The sequence below is a fragment of the Lissotriton helveticus genome, chromosome 12 (genome assembly GCF_964261635.1).
Source record: "Lissotriton helveticus chromosome 12, aLisHel1.1, whole genome shotgun sequence".
Taxonomy (NCBI): Eukaryota; Metazoa; Chordata; class Amphibia; order Caudata; family Salamandridae; genus Lissotriton; species Lissotriton helveticus.
The window spans coordinates 375811363-375833072 of record NC_136073.1 but is presented as its reverse complement, the minus strand read 5'-3'; the positions used below and the strand labels follow the sequence as shown (position 1 = coordinate 375833072).

At 44.5% G+C, this 21710-nt stretch overlaps 1 protein-coding gene across 2 annotated transcripts in view; it reads left to right on the top strand.

Moving 5' to 3' along the window:
* Positions 1-21710, top strand: part of CEP89 (centrosomal protein 89) — a 1224823-nt gene that overhangs the window by 743993 nt on the left and 459120 nt on the right. The gene's annotated exons all lie outside the window — the stretch shown is intronic.

Here is a 21710-nt window from a genome sequence, read left to right as displayed (position 1 = left end):
TAGTTTGAGGGAGAAGTACAGCAAGTCAAGCATGGTTTCATTAGTACAGAGCAGGGAGAGGTAGCAATTCAAGTCGGGGTTGTGTGGCATCCTTAGGGATATTAAGGATAGGGTGTGACAGTGCTCTGGCATGCAACTACAGATAGGGAGAGCGCAGGGGCTACCCCTGCAGCTCCTCAGCCTGATGTTTGTTCTGTTTTGCAGCTCCACCACTTGGCTGCCACCTTCCAGCAGTAGGAAGCAGCGCAGCACCCAACTGGCTCTTTTTGTCTGAGCTCCTGTAAACCTCCTTGGATCGGGTGCTTCCTCAGCAGCAATCTAGGGCCCTGAAGTCCTAGCAGTCTCATGGCCACTTGTGTGCCCATATGTGTCCAGCAGGAGATGTTTGGAGGGGGGGGTCTGTTCCTCTTTTGGGGTTACCCTCCACAGGACCATTCTGCAGAAGTACCAGTTATCTCTTTTCCTCCACAACATCCGACAAATCCACCCTCTATTCTCCACCATCCCGAGTAGGGAGCACAACTGGCCTTGGAATCACTGATCCAGAGTCCAAAGTGTCCCTTCACTCAAGGTGTCTATACTTCCTTCTCTTCAGCAGTTCCACTGCTTATCAGAGTTCTTCCGTTATGCTAGTAAGTCTGGTGTAATTAGCCCATGCAGATTTCTCCCCTCATCTTCCTCCTTTCCCAGGAACGAGCTAATCTTCCTCAGATGGGCCTCTTCTCTCTGGGAGTCCTTATCCGCCTGCTATCCTGCAAAGTAATTTACTTAGCACAACAGGGTAGTTCAAAGCCTGAATTTCATTAAGGACTGACTCTAGAAAATATTTTAACACTCCGAGTATACGAAGAATGGCACATATGGTCAAATTATTTTTATATCGGCACTTGGGACCTTAATAAATCTCAAAAAAGAATCTTAAATCTTTTCTGTAGCTTGAGCCAATGTGGTGCTGCTTTCCTATACAATTTAATTACAGTAAAGCACAAAAGGCTTATTGTGCGATTACTTAAAATCATACAAGTTTCCTAAAATACGATCCTCGCAATAAGAACACTGTATTAAAAAAACTTTGAGAAACAATAGCATTTCCTATATGAGGAGGTATGTGCAAAGGGCAGTGGCAAGGGTGTGCAGCTTAAAAAATGCTAATTTTGCAAGCGCGATAAAATTAGTACAGACTTATAAAAAAAATGCAAACATACTTGCTGTTCTGTGCAAAACACCTGTCTTTTCTTTCAAGTTATTGAAGGATAGCAATATGTACTAATAATGTGTGTTTAGCAGTTCAGGTCGTGCAAAAATAGCAGTGTCGGTAATGCCACTGAGCAGTTACATTAATGTGCAAAGGGTGTACTACTTGTAAAATGCAAACAATATATAAAAAGAGCAATGTCTGTACAAAAACAACTCGGGATTTTGCTAGGCGTGTACACACAGGCCTTAGAAAAGTGTGAAGTGTAATGCCTGAAGGCGTACGTCTTGTATGGTGCAAAGATAACAGCGTATGAAATGCCACCAGGCCATGACATTAATGCGCAAAGGGCAGTAGCAATGCTTGTACAACTTGTAGAATGCAGGTAATATGTAAAGAAGAGTAATGCATACGCAAAAAACGACTAAGAGTCATACTACGTAGACGATCATAATATAAAGTGCTTTGACTTTACTCGTGCCCACTGTGTAAGAGTTGTAATTCTATATTGTTCGTAGCCCTGCCATTTGAGATACCCCATGTTTTTGCAAGCGCCATGCTTTTCCATAGTCACTGTCATCGTTACTCTGTTTGATTTCCTGGATCATAATCATCCCATACCATTGGAGGGAGCTACAAGTAAGATGTATATGTACAACCCCTATTTAATTGGTCAACAACATCTTGACTCAGACTTGGACGTACCAAAAAAAAGAAATACTTGAGATTTGGATTATTTTATATACTATTGTATCAAGCCTGTAATGCTTATCTTAAACGCAAGAATAGCTGCCTACTATGTGGCTACAAAGCAGAAACTTAGACTATATCATTTGCATTTGCCCCAACATTGCTCGCCTTAAGGAAACACTATCTTCGAGTCCCATTGCTAGAGGCAAATACAAGGACATTTAAGGAGGCACGAAATCACTGATTTATGACGCAATCTCCTGATTTTATTAGGAACTGATTGGCATTTTTAGATCTTACTTACACCATGATGCAACAGTTTACCAGAATCAGTTTAAATTGTTCGACAGTCTTTTTAAAAATATTTTTTCATAAATTATATCATTTATTTATTGCAGTCTATTGATTAATGCAATACAAAGTTGTACCTACCTATACGTAAGACTGCAAGCAAAGGAATTCCTGAGATAGGCTGAAGACCAATTGTGTTTGGTATTTCAAACCTGTGCCCTAAACCTTTTCAATTGGCGGTGACCAATCTGCTGTCTCGGAAGCGGTGCACCAGTGACGAGATCTTTCTATGTTTATAAGTGTGGCTTAAATTGGAAAGCAACTAAGTGCTGAACATGATAGAGGGGTGAGGGAGCAATTCATGCTCTTGTACGGCAAGCTGTTTGGGGCCAGGAGGGGATGGTATGACTGGAGACTGAACAATGCATGTTTTTCATTAGTGATTGTAAGCCTAGGACCAGCATGCCTTAATACTCTTCTTTCAGAATTCTATCCTGTTAAGGACTTCTCACCTTTTTGGGACCTATTTGAAGGGTAGCTTTCTGAGACAACCTCACCAAGTGCTGGATTTCCTGCCCAGTTCAGGAAAGCATTATACTGTCACATTCAAATCTTCAATAGCATTATTTTAAAGCATATTGCAATAGCTGACGTAAGTTTTATTCAGTTTTCACATGTGTAAACATTCACTCTCAGGTCTGCATAATGTTACAGTGGTGGCTCCTCTGAGTGACCATGCATTGCCCCCTATTACAATTGCTTAAATTTCACCGAGAGTTGTAATTCCTGGTGAAATTTCATTACCCGCAACTCCAAGTGTATCTGTACTTTAAGTTATTGGGTCCATAAACTCCACTTCCAATAACTATGGTCCGGGTGCCACAGGACGCTGTCTAAGTTGAATTGGCTGAAAGCAGCACAACACCCATGCCCCCACCCAACCCTTACAAGTGTGTGAGGAGAAGGTTGTACTCTCCCTCATTTACTTAAGTCTGCCGTGACCCTCAATGCCTCCATCTAAACCCTACAGCACTCTGTGAGGAGAAGACCATGCTCCACTTACTCGCACTCCCACATGCACTCAAGTCTGCAGGGACCCTCAATGCCCCCACCCACCAAATTCTTACCATGCCTTTTCCTGTTATTCTCCCTCTACAGAGAAGAGGTACAAAATGTCTGCTGTTTTTTTTCCCTCCGGAATTGTATGGAGACACATGGAGATTTGGTATCTACCGGCCCGTGTGGCTATTCCCCATTCTGAGGAAAAAAACTTGTAATTGGATTTTGGTGCAAGAATATTGTCTAGAATCCCCTGCACCAAAATCTGCTAAACTCCTGATGAGTGTCTTTGTTTTTTAGGTCTCGCCTATGTAGCGCATGCGCGCTGCTTAGGAGGGGACCTTTTGCAATCGATCAGCACTTTGCCTAAAAGTGTGCACGTTTTGCATTGCTTTCTATTGCAACGCATGCAGGTTTGGTGTTTCCCTTGCGGGAGCAAGCATCAGCACCATCTGTTAGTAATTATCTTGAAAACAGTTGGTGCCCCTGCTCGCTCCCGCAAGGGAAACGCTGTGTGTGTCTGGTCCCCATGCAGGTCCCCTCCACCCCACCTCGCATCGCATATTCATGGATCTCGTTACACGCACCAGTCTTCCACCTGCCTTTTCCCCCGGTGAGAGCGCCGCCAGCACACACGTAATCCCACGCCGCTCTTTGTTCTCCTGACCTACATTTCAGAATTCGTTGATTTATCTTACGCTTCGCTTTTTCAATGTGACCCGCCAGTGGTAACCAAATCACAGCCCCGTCCAGCGGCGCAGCTGAACAGCCTGAGTGACAGGAAGGAGAACTGCAATAAATCACTGGCTTGGACATGCATATGTTGCATCTACAAAGAGGGAAGAAACTCATGGACTCGGAGAGAGATTCACACACAGATCAAACGACATAGTTGAACGATACTACAGAGTAGAATTTTACATTTGTTATCTACCTATAAAAATCTTCCTTCTTTTCTATAAAATAATAAAAATGGGTTACAAAGAAGGATTCATAATATTCTTCTTCGTCTTCCAGAACGTTCTTAAGTCCTCCTATGTCACACTTAAGTAGCTTTTCCTGTCCTTTTTAGGTCGAGTCTAAGCCATCCCGTTAGGGATGCTTGGCGAGATTAAAGTAAGGGCTTTCAAAAGTGCACCCAAAATGCGGATCGGGTACAGTGCATGTGAGCACAACCACGCGCATTGTGCACAGCTTCCATTTGCCACCAGTCACTTAGTGCGCGCGCTCCGCCTCTGCTGCCACTTCAGCTCACCAGGCTGCACCCCCCTCATCCCCCATATGCTCGCTTCACTCGCCAATGTCCCTCCCACCCTTTCTTTGATCTCCGCCGTGAGTTCTCACAGGCTAATAGCCCTCCCCCTCCTCCAGTACAGAGCACGCATCGCTTGTACTCTCTCGTCCTCTTGCTCTTGGGTTTGCTGCCTCGTCCTCTTCATGCCTGTTTTGCCTTCAATATGCAAGGGTGCCACGGCGCCCGCTTTCATTATTAAGCACCACCCTCCCACCTCCAACTCAGCATGAGTGCGCAAAACGGCGTTTTCACTTTGAATCCCTTGTTAAAGTTCTGTTTGCTTTCCCCCTCCTGCTTCACATTAAGAGTCTTCCCACCCCCCACTCCCATTCGCCACAAACAAAACCTTTCCCTAATGAGGTGGCAACGCCTCTTCAATACTAACTCCCCCTCTGCAGCATTTGCTGCTCTGCCGGACCTCCTCCCTCCACCCCCAGAGTTCCCCCCGCTCCGCCATGGCAGAAATCCACTTGCACTTTGTAAGTTCACATGCTGTTAATTAATCACACTTTTTTAATCAGTTGCATTTCTGTATAGTGTGTTTTTGTGTGTTTGTGTCTAATGCTTATTGGTTTCCATTTGTGCGTGTTTGTGTCTGATGCTTATTGGTTTGCGTGTGTGAGAGACTGTGTACGCGCCCGTGACTGTGTCTGTTTTTGGGATGAGCCTCACTCTTGTTTGATATGTTCCTTAATGGTCACCTTCTCTTCCAGGGGATACTCATTAATAGTCATAAGCACTGAATTATCTCCGCCCATGAGCGGGAACCCGAAACACATAACAATATACATATATATTTGTAAATATATCAAAAAGTACATAGTACTAAACTAATTATACACATATAAATGTATAATAACCATAATATGCAGCCTAACATATATACATAGGCTAATAAAGCCAACATTACACACGTTCTGAAGCATGAAAATATGCTGTATATAATGCAATAAACAGGCATGAGCCCAAAATGCATTTCATAACCATGAAAAACTTTTATTTTCATCAAAGAACCTGTTGTAAACAGTTATTAGCCTAAAAGGCTGCATATGAAAAATTGTCTGTGTACAGAAAATCAGACTGGCACCCTGCCTTTAAGGCCCCAGAGAATCTGCACACTTTGCCTTTAAGGCCTCTAGGAGAACTCTGTTCCCATCATGCACCACAGGTGACAGTTAGGTCAGTTCTTTTTTCCGGCTTGTTCTGTGAGGAACCTGGAACTTGAGCTCTGCTCATTTGTAGTATTTTTCTGTCAGAAGTTGGTTTTTTCTTACCTTTTTTTGACAAAAGAGTATTTTGGTGGTGTTTTATATCTTGTTCTGACTAACTGTTGGTGATTTTTTAGTCAGAATGCCACCTTTATTTTACAAATGTCCTTCCTGTGGGAAGAAGATGTCAAAAACGGATCCACACTCTGTTTGTGTGGTGTGTCTTCCAGCTTCTCATAAGGTGGAAGATTGTTATCACTGCCTCAACCTTTCTAGTAGAACTTTAAGAGAAAGGGAGAAAATGAGGTTGCTGGGCCTTCTGGAGAGAGAAAACCGTGGTGAGAAGAGTTCCAAGGGCTTATTATCATCTGCTAAGCCATCTTCTTACCCTAAACGTCGAAGATCAGCGTCTCCAGAAGGTAGAACTAAGAAAATCGACTCCAGGGAGCGTCGCCGTCAAAAAAGGTGCGGTCGACGTCGAGATCCAGATCGCCCGTCAGCATTGTCGACGTCGAAGAGGGCTCCGTCGACGTCGAGAACTTCGCCGGTGAGGCAAGGTTCAGCGTCTAGGCAGTCGCCGTCAAAATCCTTCTCGACGTCGAGACATCTGGTGTCGATTGCTGTAAAGACGACGTCGGGGGCGCCACGGTCGACGTCGAAGACTCGTGAGAAGTCGACGTCGAGGGAAGAGAGGCGTCCGACGTCGAAGGATGGTGTGTCGACGTCGAAGGAAGGTGTGTCAATGTCGAAGGATGGTGTGTCGACGTCGAGGAAAGTGTCGACGTCGAAGGATAGACCGAGGTCGAGAGAGAGACTTACTACATCGTCGAAGAAGAGATCGACGTCGAGAGAAAGGACGGCGTCGAAGGAGTCGACGTCGAGACCTAAAAAGAGAAGATCAAGGTCTCCATCGCGACATAAGTCGATGTCGAAGTTTGCTTCGGGCTCGAAGCATAGAGTGTCTAGGTCTCCCCCACCTGAACACGGGTCGGCGTCGAGACTATCCAGACCGGCCTCTCGGACCTCAATTAGGTCTTTGTCGAGGTCAGACATCAGTCCAGAACATACGTCTTCTCCGCGAGACCAGCAAGACGACAGGTCTGCGGTGGGGCAAGAGGTAGTGCACCAGGACTCGTCTGTGGTGGCTCATTCGGGCTCAACCTCAGGGTAGGTGTCGCATGACAGACAATTGGTGCCCAGACAACGGACTCCATCTGGCTCATTGGTTTCTGAGCACAGTGTAGTTTCCAGAGCCTCCAAGTCTTCTACTGGACTGAATATTGTGCAGGTGTCACCTGAGGCTTCACCTGAGCGTGTAGGGCAGCCTATTAACTTGTCTCCGAGGTGGCTGGAAAGCCTGAGACATTGGAAGATGCGTCCAGATGCAGGACTGATGGGGATGAGGGCTCCGGTCCCTCAGACGGAGCTGCATAGAAGATCACGCTCGAGGTCCTTAGTGAGAGAGAAATCACGTTCAAGGGAACGAAGGAGGCAGCGATCGGCAACTCCTCAGAGGCGGAGTAGAACTCCTTCACCATCTTCTACGTCGTCTAAGTCTTCTTTAAGATCTTCATATAGAGACTATTCTCCCACAATCTCATCTACTCCTCCGTCCAGAGTGTCTCCAGTGGATGATTTGGGCACATTTAATGATGTGTTGTGTCGTGGGGCGAATAAGTTCAAGATCAAGATGGCAGTTCCTCAAATAGCAACGTCAGTCATCTTTGAAACCCTGCATCACAAGACGACTGGTAGGCCTCTTCTGCCGTTAGTGCCCGGGTTGATAGAACCAGCAATGAGAACATTCTTAACTCCGGCCACGGTGGGTTCTGGTCCTTCTAGGATTGCTAAGAAGTACAGGGCTCCAGCAGAAGATCCTTTATTTTTGCGTTCTGACCCGCCTCCAGATTCACTTATTGTGGCGGCAGTCAGAAAAGCACATTCTGCGGCATCTACCTCTTCTGCTCCACCTGAAAAGGATAGTAAGAGTATGGATTCCTTGGGGAGAAGAATGTGCAACACCTCAGGTTCGGTCATGAGAGTGGCCAGTGCGTCAGCCTTATTGGGCCGCTATGATCATCTGCTCTGGGACTCAGTGGCTCGTTTTGCAAATAAACTTCCTAAGGAGGATCAGAAAGACTTCCTAGAAATAGTGGAAGAAGGAGGATTGGTGGCTAACCAGAGTATAAGTGCGGCTGTTGATGCGGCGGATCTGTCAGCTCATGGCTATGCACATGGTGTTTGTGCTAGACGTACTGCTTGGCTTCGCCTTACGGAACTAAAGCCAGAGGCTCAGAGGAAAATGGTAAATTTACCTTTTAATGGTTCGACTCTGTTTGGATCTCATGCTGACGACGAAATGTCTAAAATGAAAGTGGAGTTGGACACTCTGAAGGCCGTCGGTCTTGAAAAGAAAAAAGAATTTAGACGTCGGGGTAATTTTCGTCCCTTTGACAAAAGATCTTTTCAGCAGAGGGGCCAACAGACGAATTGGTCCTCGCAAAATCAAGGCCAGAATCAACAGAGGTCGCAATATCAACAGCGACGACCTGGACGAGGCAGAGGCAATGGAAACAGGCAGCAATCCTCTGCTACCAAGCAGCCTCAAAAACAATGAACGGATGCTTCCTCCACAACCGTGTGCCACTCCGGTTGGAGGAAGTATTGTGTGGTATCTGGACGAGTGGAAGCAAATCACAAAGGACAGATGGGTGCTGAGTATTATTCAGAGCGGGTACCTTTTGAGATTCAAGAAGCCACCTCCTGTCATGCGTCCTCTAAAGATGGTTCAGTGGAATATAAAGCGCTTGCAACAGGAAGCGAATGTCCTTCTGAAGAAGAACGCCATAGAACCAGTACCATCTCATCAGAGATGTCAAGGCCTGTACTCTCGATTTTTTCTCGTACAGAAAAAAGGTCCAGCTACGGAGTTCAGACCCATTCTGGATCTGAGACGATTGAACAAATTCATTCGGAAGGAGAAATTTCGAATGCTGGCTCTTCATCAGATCTTCCCTCAATTACACCAAGGGGATTGGATGTGCTCCATCGATTTGAAAGATGCCTACTTTCATATTCCGGTTTCCAGAAAACATCGCAAGTTCCTCAGGTTCCAAGTAGGGGCTCATCATTACCAGTACTCAGTACTCCCTTTTGGCCTGAGATCAGCTCCCAGAACATTTTCAAAATGTATGGCGGTAGTTGCGGCTTGGCTTCGAAAGAGACGGATTTTCATATATCCGTACTTAGACGACTGGCTTCTGAAGAGTTCATCCCCATCGCTACTAGAAGAGCATCTAGCGATATGCCTCCAACTCATGTTCAAGTTGGGTCTGCAAGTCAACTACAAGAAGTCCATAATGAATCCCACCCAGAAGATCCACTACCTGGGTGCACAACTGGACACAGAAAACGAAAACATGTGTCTTTCGGAGGAGAGATGGTCATCTATCAAGGCGAAGTGCGCGCTTCTCCTCCAGTATGCACGTCCGACAGTTCGGCAAGTATCCTCTCTCCTGGGGTCCAAGGCATCGTGCATATTCATCGTGCCAAACGCACGTTTGCAGATGCGTCCTCTGCAGCAGTGTCTGGAAGATCAGTGGAAACAGAGGACGGGATGCTGGGAGGATCGAATTCATCTCCAACAGTCGGAAAGAGATTCCATTCGGTGGTGGATGAAAAAGGCACACTTAATGAAGGGAGTTCCTTTTCATCAGGACCCACCAACGCAGACTCCAATCACAGATGCCTCTCTCCTAGGTTGGGGGGTACATATGGGCCCTCTGCAGGTACAAGGGCTATGGTCAGGCTTCGAGAAAGGATATCACATCAATCTACTCGAACTCAGAGCGGTCCGTCTTGCTCTCAAGTCTCTGGCTCCATCTCTACAGACTCGGTCCCTCCTGGTGCAAACAGACAATACAACTACTATGTATTACTTAAACAAGCAGGGGGGTACCAGATCCAGGACTCTGTCCATAGAAGCCCAGACCATCTGGCATTGGTTACTTGCACGAGACCTGTCCATAACAGCAGTTCACCTACCAGGGAGTCTCAACTCACAGGCGGACGGCCTCAGCAGAGACTTTGTCAAAGCGCACGACTGGGTTCTCAACGAAGACGTCGCGCACAGCATTTTCCAGGCTTGGGGAACACCAGACATCGATCTGTTCGGAGACGCAGCAAACACAAAATGCCCCGTCTTCGCATCCAGGTTCTCCCAGAAAGGGTCGCAAGGGAATGCCCTTTTGATAGACTGGTGTCAAAATTTGCTGTACGCCTTTCCACCGAAACCGTTGATACCAGCAGTGATCAACCGGATGTACAAGACCAACTCCAGAATGATACTGATCTGCCCGGAGTGGCCACGGCAGTGGTGGTTCCCAGATCTCCTTCAGTTGTCAATCAGGCCACACAGGAGATTGCCTTGTCGCCCGGATCTTCTGTCCAAACAGGAGGGGCGAGTGTTTCATCCCAATCTGCCCTCCCTCGGCTTGGCAGCATGGCTCCTGAAGTCATCCAGTACGGGCATTTACAGCTGAATCCGGAGTGTATGAACATTCTTAAGGAGGCAAAGCGGCCTTCTACAAGACAATCCTACGGATTTAAGTGGAAACGCTTTTACCTTTGGTGTCAGAGTAAGGGTCTTGACCCTATTCATGGTCAAGGACAGGTGATCTTGCCTTATCTTCTTTACCTTGCTGAGTCTGGTTTGCAGTTTAGTTCTATTAAAGTCCATCTTGCTGCAATAACTGCTTATAGAAAATCGCCAACACAGATATCGTTTTTTCGGATGCCTGTGGTGAAGGATTTTCTAGAGGGGTTAAGGAAGGTGTTTCCTCCAGTCAGGTCTCCTTCTCCACCTTGGGAGCTTAATGTGGTGTTGACTAAGTTGATGGGTCCACCTTTTGAGCCCATACATAAAGCGTCTTTGCAACACTTATCTTGCAAAGTAGCATTCCTGGTGGCCATCACTTCTGCTCGTAGAGTGAGCGAAATTCAGGCTCTGTGTTGCAAGGAACCGTACACAGTTTTTCATGGAAACAGAGTGGTGCTTAGGACTCATCCTGCTTTTCTGCCAAAGGTGGTGTCGGATTTTCATGTTAACCAATCCATAACATTGCCTACTTTCTTTCCAAACCCTTCGAGTCCGGCTGAGCGGACTTTGCATTCATTAGATCTAAAGAGGGTTTTAAAATTTTACTTAGATAAAACGAAGTCATTGAGACACACGGACCGTTTGTTTGTTAACTATGGTCCTACGAATACTGGTTTGGCTGCATCCAAGAGATCCATCTCTAGATGGATAGTGTCATGTATCTTACTGGCTTATCAGCTAGCCCACAAGTCTTTATCAGGTAGACCTAGGGCTCATTCTACGAGAGGGAAAGCTGCTACCACAGTTCTCCTTAGGAATGTGGCTATGTCAGAGATATGTAAAGCAGCTACTTGGCAGCTACTTGGCGTTCAGTGCATACGTTTACACGCCATTACTGCTTGGATTCTGATGCGCAGACTGATGCACAAGTGGGTCAAGCATCACTCAGAAATTTGTTTGCTGTTTCTAGTTAAACACTGTATTTTTAAAAGTGCAGCTATGCATTTATCTGTTCGCCCGCTTCTAGTGGGTATGCTTCAGAACGTGTGTAATGTGTGCTTTATTAGCCTATGTATATATGTTAGGCTGCATATTATGGTTATTATACATTTATATGTGTATAATTAGTTTAGTACTATATACTTTTTGATATATTTACACATATATATGTATATTGTTATGTGTTCCGGGTTCCCGCTCATGGGCGGAGATAATTCAGTGCTTATGACTATTAATGAGTATACCCCTGGAAGAGAACTAGGATTACAGGTAAGTAACTAATCCATCCTTACCTCTGCCCGCATTCGCCCCTGAAAGACTCTTGTTACAAAGTGACAACTGGCACTTCCCGCATATTCACCTTCTGCTTTGTAATAGTGAGGAAAGCATTTTCAGCGGTAGGCATCCCAGCTTTGTATTTCTGAAGCAGAAATAATTGTTTCTCAGCCAGCTATTAAAAAAGTTAAAGACTGCACATCTCTGCCGAATTCAGGTGCTCGTAATGGGCAAAATCATAAAATGGGCGACTTTATAAATCTCTGTCTATTGTCCCTTCTCCGATTTGCATGCATATATGCTACAGGGGGGAAATGAAATAATGAATTTGACTGGCCCTGGTGGCAGCACCTTAGGCTAAACTCGGGTTAATGAATGACCCCCGGGACTCATGCTTGTTAATGTTGCCACGCTTGTCTGAGGTGTAGGTAAGTTAACAACATTGCGAATACTGCTACGTGGAGCTACTTAGTGCGCTTCCTTCATTCAGCAGTTCATTTCACTGAGCTTGACAATGAGGCTTGAAAGACCCCAACAGGACATCCGAAGAAATGGGACTGACTAAGTCACACCCCATAAGCTCTGCTATTGCTAATTAAGTGGGTTGTGGTTAGGAAATAACAGATACAATGCCCTTTGAATGAATAAGCCGTTTATCATCAGCTTCGTCTGTCAAGCAGAATTATGTTGTTTTTGGTAGGTCTGCACACACAACATGTATTTTGTTTTATCTTGGAATCATCATGCGTTAACTAGAGGTTAGTTGTTTTTTAAAGAATGTGCTTTTTAGAAACGCAGCCAACTGAAGCAATATGCTAGAAATTGCAGTGTTTGCTGCTCATGTTGTGACGTTTGCTTTGCCTGTAATGCAGGATAATATTATAAAAAGAATGCAGGCCCTTAGAAGCATAGCTTTTCTAATGCAATTTGACGCTGATGTAATCATCAGGTGTATTATTATTTTGTTCTTTCTGATAAGATGTTCAACTGCATCAAGGGTTAAAAAAAAGCACTTCTAATACGTGTTCAATTGAGAGTTTGTCGGTCTATGTGGCTTTTTAATACTCTATTAGGGTATAAAACCTACTCCTCCCTAGCGATTAGTAGCACAATAGGCAGACCCAAAAGTGGATTAACGACTTACATCGCCAACACCCTATCCCGCCTAAAAGTCACTAACCTTCTCACTGATCCCAACTGCCAGATTCTCTCTCTCTCCTTCCTAAAAGAAGACACTACCATCATCCTCGTTAACACCTATAATAATCTTTCGGACAATGATTTCCTGAGTTTCGTCGAAAATATGCAGGAGAGATTAGTATCTCTATTACAGCGGGAGACCTCCTCCAAACCGATTCATCTCATTTGGGGAGGTGACTTCAATCTCCATCCATGCAGAGCGGCAACCTCCCAACAATGTGGATTCGTGGACGAGCAAGAAACCCCCCTAACTCATTTCGCCCATAACAAACCCGGCAAAGCTATGAACACCATTTTGTCAGAGTTTGACTTAGTGATTACCAACTCCTTAAAGGCGAAGGAACACCAATTCGATCCAACCTATGTGGGTAGAGGCCACCAGACAACAGTGGACTATATCCTGCTTTCTCAAAGATCGATCACTATGGTCACGGACCATAAAGTACTGGTAAATACATTAAGCGACCACTACGCTCTCAGGATAGAGCTCCTCCTTCCAGACCATAAATCCAAAACCCCTTACATAGCGAAAGCTCTTGCACAAGAAAGCTTGCAACTGGGGAAATACAATGGATACTCCATAAAGTGGGAGAAGATTGACCCGCTAAAGCTCACGAAGAAACTAGTGAGCCAGGCATATTCAAAGATCATTAACTGCCTGGACCCAGCGATGAGCCATGCAGAGATTCTCTCAAACTTCGGAGAAATTCTGGCCGTGGCCAAGGACCTACTCACAGGGAAAGTAACAAATAAACACCACAAAAGAATAGGCTGGTTCGATCATAATTGCACGAGGGCCTTAACTGACTTGAAATCTGCCCTCCACAAAAAGCCAAGAGACGTAGGTCTCATCCAACGTTTGAGAAGGGAATATAAAAAGGACCGCAGGACAAGACTACTGGAAATGAAAGACAACCTCTGGAAAGAATTAGATAGGAGTTCCTTATCAAAAAATGGCAAGGACTTCTGGAGAACGGTTAGATCCCCATATTTAACAGATAACAACTTACCGAAGATAGAGGTGGCCATCGATGAAGGAACTTGGGTAGCCCATTTTGAGAGTATATTTAAAACACATGAAACCTCAGACCATCGACTAAGGCAAAACTATGAGGTTCAATACCCAATCCCAGTAGCCTTTGACATTTCGGAAATCCTGGTCGCCCTGGAAAGAAGCAAGACAGGCAAAGCTCCGGGCCCTGATGGCGTCCCAGTCGATCTTTTTAAGAGCAATCAAGACTTGTGGGCACCCATCCTCACAAGAGTATGTACAGCCGCAGCTAGCGAAGGCATTCTGGATTCCTGGACAACATCAGTCATGGTCCCCATCTTCAAAAAGGGGGATCGCCAGGATCCAAAGTGCTATCGTCCTATCTCGCTTTTGGACTCCCTTGGTAAAGTGATGGGGAGGGTCATTTTGGAGAGATTCCAACAGTGGAGTGAGGAAAAAGCCATCATTTCTGATCTTCAATTTGGCTTCAGAGAAGGCCTCGGGACAGTAGAGCAGGCACTGAATCTTAGTCTCATAATGGCTAAATACATGCAGGTCAAGAAAGCTACGGTCTACATGGTTTATGTAGACTTATCTGCCGCCTTTGACTGTGTTTCACATTCCAAACTATGGGCAGTTTTAAGAGAAATGGGTGTGGAGCTCTCCTTGCTGGATCTCCTGAGAGAGCTATACTCTGGGGCCTCGGCGAGAGTTCGCTTTGGAAAGAGCGGTGAGCTGACGGACTCGTTCCGGGTGGAGCGGGGAGTCAGGCAGGGCTGCGTCCTGGCCCCCTTTCTCTTCTCTCTCTATACAAATGGGCTGGAAGAGGAGATGTTGAGGGGGGCTCAGGACATCCCAAAAATGAAACAGAGACCAATTCCTGCGCTCCTCTACGCGGATGACGCTGTCATCCTGGCCCGAACCCCTCGTGAACTCCAGTCCTCGCTCAACAGGTATACTTCATTCATGAGCTCACTGGATCTAAAGGTCAACATAAAAAAAACTTTTGTTATGATCACTGGGGGTGCGAAGAAAGACACTAAAAACATCTTTCTGGATAACCAACCTTTAGAGACAGCTACCCAATACCCATATCTTGGGATCATGATGGACCACAAGCTAACATGGAAACCAGCCGTGGAAAACAGATGTCATCTTTTTAATCGCTCGATAGCGGCCCTACAATCCTTTTCACAGAAACTAGGTAGGAGACGCCCAGTAGAACTTCTGAGAATTTATAAAGCCAAGTGTCCAGCTATCGCTCTCTATGGAGCAGGAATCTGGGGCCATACGGAGGTTGGCGCCTTACAGAAAATCGAAAATAAATTCATCAGATTTCTCCTCGCCACACCAAAGGGCACATCGATCTACGCCATGCACTTGGAACTCGGCATTCCTTACCTCCAGGATCTTATTAAAATCCAACCTTTGTTGCTCTGGAGACGCATCTGGGTATCGGACACAAACATATTAACTAAACTGATCGTGACCGACATAATCTCACTTGATCACTCCCCTAGACTGAAATGGCTACGCTATGTTAGATCTTTCTTCACTGACCTTGGGCTCGAGAAATATTACCTTCAACCAGAGGCGATTGCATCCCTTCCCAAAAAAGAGCTCAAAGAACTAGCTCTACGACATCTGGAAACACTAAGACTGTCCAGTGACGCTGCAAAACCATCAGTCATCCAAGCGAACATAGTCCAACATTCTCTCGGTATCCAACAATATCTTACTCTACAGACAAAGCTATACGAGAGGATGTTGTTGTCTAGGTTCAGACTGAACCTTTTTTTCAGATTGGTCGTGTTTCCTACAAATAAGGCCTGGGAACACAGTCTGCCCCCATGTCCTTGCGACGGGATATCTACTCAATCGAACATCCATGTAATTATGTTCTGTAAATTTTACCATCCTCACAGAAAAAGCTGGATCCTCCCGATATGCAAGAGGTGGGGTCTGAGACAGTGTCGACCGGCCTTCTATCGCCTGCAATCACTAGAGTCCGAAGAACTTTGCTATCTAGTTACAAACTTTTTAAAGTCCATCTTGAACCACAGGAAAAACCTGTAGCTTTATTTACAAGTAAAAACAATGATTTTTTAATATACGTATATTGTACTAACTGTATTTTATAAATTGCTGAAATTGTTGTCTTTTATGGTTATCTTTGTGATTAACCGAATAAAGAATTTATTATTATTATAATACTCTAACGTGTTTTAATACTCTAACGTGTGTAGACCCTTCTTATTCTCTAGTTTTATCATTATTTCCCTTTACGTTTAACAATGTACATATGTATACACTGCACCACGTTTTCTGTTCGAGACAATGCTAAAATCTTATACAAAACGTTTTGATCACAGTTTACATACAAATATTGATTTTTTCTAATGTATTCACATTTAATTTCTTCTGAATTTTGCAATGCAATTGGTCTCGCATTTGCGAGAGGTTAGCCTATTGGCATTGTAAATAACAATGCCTTTTATGTTTTAAAAACCAACAGGTAAATAAAAGGCATTGCCATTTAAAATGCCAATAGCTCAAACTCTCACAAGGCAAGACCTATTGCATTGCAAATGCTTGTTGTCTAAGTATCCTCATATTTGTAAGCCTGAATTTGTAATAGAAAAGGTCTATAGGTAAAAACAGGGTTGATTGAGTTGCTAATGCCTGATATAGCTCGATTTGAGAAGTTGGTCTGTGTAGACCTACCTTTCTGTGTTGGCCTGGGTATTTTATGCTGCATATTTGCTGGGATGTGTGTGTGCGCATGCGCATGTGTGATTGTGTGTTTGGTTTTTGGTGATTAGTATCGGTCACGCAGCCACGCAGTCAGGGCTCTGCAGAGTGATTGCAGCCATATGTTCTACAACATAGCTTAATATTTGCAAAGCTAATAGCTCTGCCTAAACACTTATAAAGTCCAAAGGCAAGACCTATTGGCTATGCCAATGCTTGTTAAATAGAAGCTATTGGTTTCAGCCATGTGGCTTCTCAGATGATCGTTTCAGATGCTTTCCAGCCAGGTCGAGATCTTTGAGTTCATTATCATTCAGAATACCTAACCCCAGTATTTCATACAGTAGTACATTTTGGGTTTATAGTTAGTTCTGCATCATCCTTTTATATGAAAGGACAGGACAGTCACAACAGCTCCCTTACCATCTCGGCATTGCCTGTTCTAAGGGTTACATTTAATCCCGACTCAAAGTTCATCATATATTTTAAATATCGTAATGTTAATTTTGATTTGTTGTTTCTGTCTTGGAGTTTCACAATTTATCCTCTGTAATTCTTTCATATATTGTCAAAGATCATTGAACATTTTAATGCACAAATCATAATTCCCAACAAACAATTTCCTTGCTACCGCGATTGGAAGTTTTTGTTCCATAAAAGACAGAAGGAGAAGATTACAGTTTCTAAACTTCACTTTAATCTCCAACACCAGCCAGTCCCTTGCATGCACCTTTCCCCTAACGAAATGTCGGTAATGCATGACCCACTTCTGAGATGCACACCAATTCCTCAAAGGATTTCGGATGGTTCTTGTATCCTAGTATGATATAAACCATTATGAAAAATGCATTTCACAGATTTTAGGAAAATGTTAGTCTTTGCATCTACAAAAATAGCAGTGCCGAAATCAGCATCAGCAGATGCCAAAGTAAATTACAAATCAAATTTTCAAGCACAGACCTGCCCGGTACTTCCAAACCCTTAAAGCATTTTCATACGTAATCTTAAATTCATAATTAAAGTTTGAGTGAAATAATAAACAACATGCGTAATGCTAAATAAAGCTGGAAAATGCACTACAGGTAAAGTGAATGCTATCTGAAAAGACTGCCAAGAATTCAAGGCCCGATTAGACATATTTCTGGACCTTTAACACCCATCAGGAAATGTATTCCAAAACAACCCAAACAAAGCCAGTGCACTAGGAAGTTGAGCATGCACAGTGTTGTGAACAGTGACACATTTATTGAGGAAAATACTATATAAAAGTCAAATTACATCTGGCAGGAAGATGGAGGAAAGAAGTCACTATATCATTTGAAAAGAAGCCTACTCCCACAGAAAAAAGTGCAAGAATCGGCTGAAATGAACTACTTTCAAACCAAAATACGGTTTGTAATTGAAATATTAATTTCTTTTCAGGACCGGAAGCAATGATTCTGTTTACTTACTTTAATCTTCATTAGCCGCTAGTACAAATATCCTATAAAAACACATTTATCATGAGAACTCTGAAAATGTGTAGTTGAACATTAACCAATCAAAGTCCATTTATCATTTTGTAATCCTGTTCTGTCAGCCCCTCCCTCTTACTTTGTGAAACATAACCACTCCTTCCAGACGTCTTCTTCTTACTCCTGCTTTGATTTGTGCCTGTGATACAGGAAAAAGTCACAGAACAATTCTTGTCATGCTTCATATATAGACAGTCCACATAGTTCACATTCATCACAATGTCATGAATCATCATAAGGCAACCATATCTGATGTTACACTGTAGCCAGAAGCACTCTTTTTTTAAAGTCTGATGGACAGGGTTCTCTTGTCAGAATGTGTGCAACTTGATTCTGCCGAGAGGGATAATCGTTGTCTTCGTGCCCTTAATAGTATTTAAACTTTCCTTCACAATAGCTAGCAAATATTCTATTCTGTGCCAGGACCACATGTAAGAATTATGCTAGTTTAAAGATTGCTTGCCACAAGCAAAGCCAAATGCCAACATGCTTAAAACAGAAGGTTGAGTAGGACTACCACTCTGCTGCGCTCAATATACCATCCAGATGAGCACCTAAGGAGAAGGCCATGGATCCATAGCACCTCTAGTCAATTGCGCTTCAAAGGTGGACCCATCAATGCCAGTCGCCTGCATCACTTATTGCCTCATAAGCCTTTTATGTATGGCACCAAACACAAATTTGGGAAATCCATAACTTCCTGCTAGAAAATTACCCTGGTTCTTCAATTTGGCATATCTAGACATAGTGTTGGGGTAAACATCCTGCCAAAAATATATTATGCTCAGATATCAGAGAGCGTTTACAAGACACCAGACAAAGAAGCATCACAAGTTTCCCCAACAACTCCTTCCTGTTCAGGTATTTATTATCCTGCCAAATGAGGAACTCATTCTAAACTGTGTTTACATCCCGGAGAGAAGAATATCTAGGCTCCAGGGGGACCAAGAGCCTGAACCCTTTAAATAGCCCACATAGGTTCTCCCCATCTGCTACACCATTTACCAAGGAATTTCCAGCTGAAATGTCTGATTTAAAAGTATTTATGGACGTGACCGGACAAGGTGTTTTAGATCGAAAATTCAGGTTTCAGAAAAGGTTGGACCTCACAGGATCCAGATTCCGTTCCAAACACCAACTGGTCCATAGTCGCCATGGCTACTTGTACCTGTTAATGGTGTTGTCTGCCCATGGTGTAAGGTCCTCAGTTCGCCTCAAAAGGCCTGGGACTGTCCAGCGCTACCTGTATTCATCCATGCTCTAAGGTGGAACAATCACTCCTCCCCCAGATCATGTAAGAATCCTAGATCTTGCAGAATGTTGTGGTGGTGGGGAGACGGATTGGTAAAGCCCAGAAAAGTTCCATGGGAATGGGAATCACACTTGCGAGATCCAAGCTGGTGTGATACGGGCCAGATTTGCCGTCTGCCTCCACACCTACTTGGGCTGCCGCCCTTACTATTCTGACGAACGGTGGGTAAGTTTAACTGTTCCCAAAGTGCTGTCACCCGGGTCTTGCCTCCAACTTGAAGCATTCAGAAGCTAATGATCCAGGTGAGATGCAAACAAGTCAATGAGACACAGACCATTCATCTGTTCCTGAGTGCCCGACAGATCTGATGGTTGAGCATCCACATGCTGGAATCCTGAAGTGCATGGCTGTCTCGCTCGTTCAGATGGCCCAGCTGGTATTCTGCTGTTACCATAATCTGATTTTCTAGTCAGAAATGCTGAAAATCCTTGGCTAGTTTTGGGAGAGCTATTGATTGCGTTCCTCCTATATTGTTTATGTAGTTTAGCCCCAAGACACTGTCCACCTTCAACAGTTTAGAACATTTTGCTCTGCCTTTCTTCCAATGTTTTACTGCAAACAAACTGCACTGAAGCGCCAAGCAGTTGATATGCAAGGCTAGCTCTTCTTTGACTACCATCCTACTGTAGATAACATGTTGCTACTGGTGTCCCAACCTGAACTGCTTGTGTTTGATTTTATTACTAGCGTAAAAAGAACTATTGATGGACAGAATGCAGAACAATGTCATACATTCACCCTAGTGCAGGGATCTGGGCTTAAATCCATTGTTTTTTGCTCACCATGCCATTCCAGTTTGGACCCAGCCATATGCAAATCAGTCTTGACCCTGCGCCCAATGGGAACAGGACAGCCCGAACTGCCAGGCCAGGTCCTCCCTGGACTGTAAACCAGCATCCTAGGACCGGTTTCAGGGTTTCACCCCTCTTCAGCCAGTATAGCTTGATTCCAGTGGCATGGAGAGCATGGGGCTCACGTCTGAGCATACCCATCCCACTCGGGGTGACAAATGCAAAAAGAACTATTGATGGACAGAATGCAGAACAATGTCATGTATTCACCCCAATTCTTCTCTTCATTCTTTCTTTGGCCCAGCAGGGCTCTGCTCTGGACACAATAAAAGGCTATCTCTCGACCATTTCGGTCTTCCTTCGGCTGCCTGACCAACCTTGTCTTTTCAAGTCCCCTATTGTCAATCGCTTCTTTAAAGGCATCACTCACTTGTTTCTTCCAACTCCTTTCGTGATTCCCCAGTGGGACTTGAACCTGGTTCTCACCTATCTTATGTGCGCTCCCTTTGAGCCATTACATAACTGTCCTTTGAGTCTTCTGACTCTTAAGATTGTTTTCTGGTTGCCATCACCTCTGCTCACAGGGTGAGTGAGCTTTAAGCCCTTTCGTCTAAGCTTCCTTTCCTGGCAGTTCATCCGGACAAGGTTGTCCTTCGCACTAGGCTTCTTTCCTTCCCAAAGTCGTTACCTCTTTCCACATAGGACAGACCATCACTTTGCCCTCCTTTTTCCCGCCCTCACATCCTTCTAAAGAGGTGAGGCTCCACTGTCTGGATCCAAAACATGCTCTCTCATTCTATCTGGATCGCACAAAACAATTCTTGGTGGATGATCAGCTCTTTGTTGGCTATGTGGGTGCCAAGAAGAGTCGGGCCATGCAAACACGGACCACCTACCTATGGGTCATTCTTTGCATTAAAATCTGCTATTCCTTAGCGAGAAAGGAACCTCCAGTGGGAATGTTCGCCCATTCCACCAGGGTGACAGCAGCCACTACTGCTTTGGGACGAGAAAGTCCCACTTCATGACATCTGCCAGGCAGCTATGTGGGCTTGTTATGTTATTTTATGTTATGGTGACTTATATCGCGCATAGCTGCCCCAGCAACAGGGCGTCACAGCGCTTGCAGAGTGGGAGGCAAAAGGAAGTGTAGCTAGATGGATGTGAAAAGCCAGGTTTTGATCAGCCTCCTAAATGTCCAGTGATCGCAGGTGCTGCGAGCAGCCAGAGGGATGGCTTCACTGCTCATGTTTACCGAACACTACTACCGGGTCAGCCAAGTCCTTAGAGACTGCTTCTTTGGCTGTTCTGTTCCCCAGGACTTACTGTTGTGAACTTAGTTTGCAGACCCACCTCCGGGGTTGGTATTGCTGGGGTATCTATTCTAAGGTGAGGAATCCATAACTAATTGTCTCTTTCAGACCAACAAGTTACTTACCTTCGGTAACAATATATCTGTAAGAGACATTAGTAATGGATACCTCACCGCCCCGCCCCTCCATCCTCCCCATTCTGTGAACTGACTTCTAAAGTTAAGGAATC